This window comes from Rhamphochromis sp. 'chilingali' (genome assembly GCF_963969265.1).
Source record: "Rhamphochromis sp. 'chilingali' genome assembly, chromosome: 2".
NCBI classification, from domain to species: Eukaryota; Metazoa; Chordata; class Actinopteri; order Cichliformes; family Cichlidae; genus Rhamphochromis; species Rhamphochromis sp. 'chilingali'.
The window spans coordinates 3,994,913-3,998,591 of NC_137930.1; the positions used below are offsets into that span (position 1 = coordinate 3,994,913).

Here is a 3,679-nt window from a genome sequence, read left to right on the forward strand (position 1 = left end):
TATACAATGAAATCATGCAAGAATAGTGGTTTTATTAGGGAAAAGCTACAACCATAACTTGAAGATTATACTACAGCGAGGGGCACTCATGTATGCTAATGTGTCCAGAATGGAGAATATGATGGTGGGGTGACCTGATGGATATGTGACGTAGGTGCAAATTGCCCTTTCTCCTCAAAGTGAGGAAACTTTGAGTCTTTATTCAATTCAAGAGAATTTAGTTTAGTTCAACTTTATTTATATAGCGCCAAATGACAACAACAGTAGAGGTAGATATCTTACAATAATACAAGTACATGACCTGCTATGAAAAAACACTTGGCAACAGTGGGAAGGAAAAACTCCAGTTTAAAAGGAAGAAAACTCGAGCAGAACCAGGCTCAGGGAGGGGTGGCCATCTGCCGTGACTGGTTGGGAGAAAGAATAATAATAACTCATATTTAAATGCAGAGAGGTGTGTAAACATGATGAGTGAAAGAGGTGAATGAAGAAGAAACACAACATGTGCAGGCAGTTTCAGAGGTGACCTGTGTGCTACTGGAGTTGGTCTGGTCCCTGCGGACAGGGTGTTCCCCTGGATGCTTGGCACTGTGGGGGCTCAGCAGACCTGCAGCTAAGATCACAGAAACCTGTGTTTACTGACCGTTTGAGTCCCTGCGTCTTCTCAGACTTCCAGCTGAGCTGCCAGAGGGGACTCACAGCAAGAGGAGGTCTCCAACAGATCTGATGGGACTCCAAACACGGACACAGATCCAAGCCAAGAATGACCGTCCTCTGGATGTCAGAGCCTAACGATGGCTCAAAGGTGTCCTGTAATCTCTGTCCTGGTGGTCCACACACTTTGTTACATTCTTGTTCTGTACAAATGGTGAAGTATCCATCAAACATCAACACCCTTCCAGGACCATTTGATCATCTGATGAGCTGAGAGTCGGCAGTTTGGATCCAAACATTCTTTCGATGGTTAGAAAAACTTATTGTACACCAAGTGTCACCAGAGTCAATAAGCAGAGTTATTTTAGGAACAATCCTAACCCTATCACTGACTCTTATTTTAACATTATCATAAAAAACAGGACTGCAGTATAACCAAACACACGCAATCCCTGACTGTTAATAATGAAGCTGGTAATTAAAGAGAAAACCAACAAGAATTAATGTCAGTACTCAAAGTTTTCCAGCACTCTTTCATCAGCTTACACACTCGAATAGAAAAACGTTAATTTTTTTTACAAACAGGCTGTTATAGATAGGCAATAAAAAGAGACATACTGAGGTTTATGACTCAAATGTTCCACAAAAGACAGAAAAAAAGCTCTTTTGTTATATTTGATCATGTTTCTCTCTTTCCTGCATTCCTCATATCTCAAACAGAGCGAGCTCTATCTTGTCATTTACATCATTTTCCATTTTTTTCTTTTCTCTCATTTGTTATCCAAAGGTTAAGGGTAGGAAATAAGTAGTTAAGTATTGTTTCATCTGTTGAGTGGCTAACAAACTAACTTCCTCTGAATTGCTGCAATCAGGACTCATCACACCTCCAAACCTCTTTCCTGTTTGACAGTTGGACACAGTTTGAGTCTCTGACATCACTTCAGTTGAAGTGTGATAGGTAAAAGCACGCTTTCAGAGGACTCTCTGCACTACAGTGAAAAACTAAATACATCATTGAATCATCAGTCAGTTACTTGTAGAAACACCTTTAGCAGCAATAACTTGCAGCAAAGCCACACTTTTTCAGTCTTTTTATAACTTACTGTCATGAACTTTAATATTTAACATGCTGTCTGAGGCCTGTGGAGACTGTGTGAGTTGTTCTGACAGTTTTTTAGTTTTATACACTTTTTAACATCCTGCACAGAATTTGCATGTTTGATGAGAATAATCTTGCATCTGCTTGGTTAAATGTAAAGCCTGAAATGTAAAATGGAGTCATTTGCATGCCAGTGTGGTTCTCTCATGATGCAGTGCTGTGTACATGCCAGTCAGCAGAGCTGCTCATATGTTTCTTTTACATGGATGCGGAATTCCCTCGTCCTGGAAAGCAAAGCGAGTGTGATCCAGCTCTTTGCATCATCTCAATTTCCTACCTCCTCCTTCTTCTTTTTCTTCTGGTTTCTCCTTTGGGACAGAGGGGCAGCGAGGAGCAAATAGCTGTGACAAAAATGGAGGAATGCTCCATCCTTTGGCAGTAAAAGGCCGTCTAGCCTCAACTGCAGTGCTGTAACTGTAGCACGCTTGCCATAAACGCCCGGTGCGAGGACAAGGGAGGCCCCAGGAACCAATGGGGATCTGGTTTCAGCATGTGCACCATGATGAATTCTACATCCTGAGGTCTGAGAGGGAGACACAACCTGCTGTTAACAGCAAATAAACCAGCAGCAGAAGGAACAGGCAGGGATACAGAACATCAAATTTTAAGCTTAAGATTGAAGCTGCATTTTAAAAATCTCCTTCATGCACACTAAGAAACATGATGCATGTACTGGTCCACCTTGCTAAGGATCAAAACACCTCCTGTTTTTTCTTGCTTGGAATGCATTCAGAGACACAGTGTGGCTTTTGTCCTGTCTCCCTCCCAAGACAGCACAACGATATACTGTTGACCAATATGTGCTGTAAGTTTTGGATAGCAGAGACACGTGTTCGCTTGCTGGGAAGAGGTCCTTCCTACGTCACTAAGCACTGCTTTGTCTAATATTATACCGCTGTCTGCATTTCAGTAGCATTAATGAAACTTTCCCATCAGCAAAACATCAGTCCAGTGCCACTTACCTCCTGTTCACCGGTGCTTTTTCTCTTCCCAGTGTGACTAGGGAGGCACAAACATCATTTTCTTGCTGAAAAGTTGTAGCATCACCTTTCACTGTTGAATAATGATCTAATCCACCCATAGTTCCTACATGTGTTACATATAACGCCTCTCTGTGTATGCCTTGTTCTTATGTGTGCTTAACTTCAAACTCCAAGCTATCATTCCAAATATGTGTTACCATTGCACTGACCAGCTACACTACCCACACACCCCAAATGATCTCCAAGCTACGCAAGGACTCCGCAGGCGGGGTCGCACAGAAGGAGAAAAGGTGGCTGGAATGACATCATTTCCAATTTCCAACATCTGTATGATACAAGTACTGCCTGGTGTCTTTTTCCCCTTCCTTTTTTCTCTCTGCTATTAAACCTCAAGGGCAACTTTTCCTTTTGTTTTGGTGCTATGGTTAGCTCTAACTTTACTCTCACTTTGTGGCTTTGATTTTCCAGCCCGACATGCCAATGGCAGCTTATCACACTCCAAGTACTCAGCACTTAATGCCAGCTTATCGATTCTCCCGCAGTCCTCCAGTGACTTCCTCAGACCTTCCTCACTGTGTCTCCAGGACATAGTGAGGAAGGTCTTTACTAAAAGCCATAACCACCCTGAACTCGCACATGCACTGACAACACATTCCATCCCCCCAATCCAAGGACAAGAACAGAGACTACACAACTGCCTAGGATAGTGGTTCCCAAGCTTTTTTTGCTAGGCCCCCCTTTGTTTTACAAGAAAAATGTTGCCCCCCCCTCCGCGCGCACACCCCTATTTTGTTCCATTGTGGTTTATTTCACACCTCAAATACAAGTAATCTGCAATAAGTTACAGGTAGTAATAAAATAAACTACTAACTCTTTTACGCTA

The 3,679-nt window shown here is 42.5% G+C and overlaps 1 long non-coding RNA gene across 1 annotated transcript; it reads right to left on the bottom strand.

Annotated features, from left to right (window-relative positions):
- Positions 1–393: 393 nt before the first annotated feature.
- LOC308391840 lies at positions 394–2,887 on the bottom strand. Its single transcript, XR_013970704.1, has 3 exons — positions 2,776–2,887; positions 2,091–2,336; positions 394–857 (listed from the first exon to the last, which is right to left on the bottom strand). It is a non-coding gene; the product is annotated as an uncharacterized lncRNA (long non-coding RNA).
- Positions 2,888–3,679: the final 792 nt, after the last annotated feature.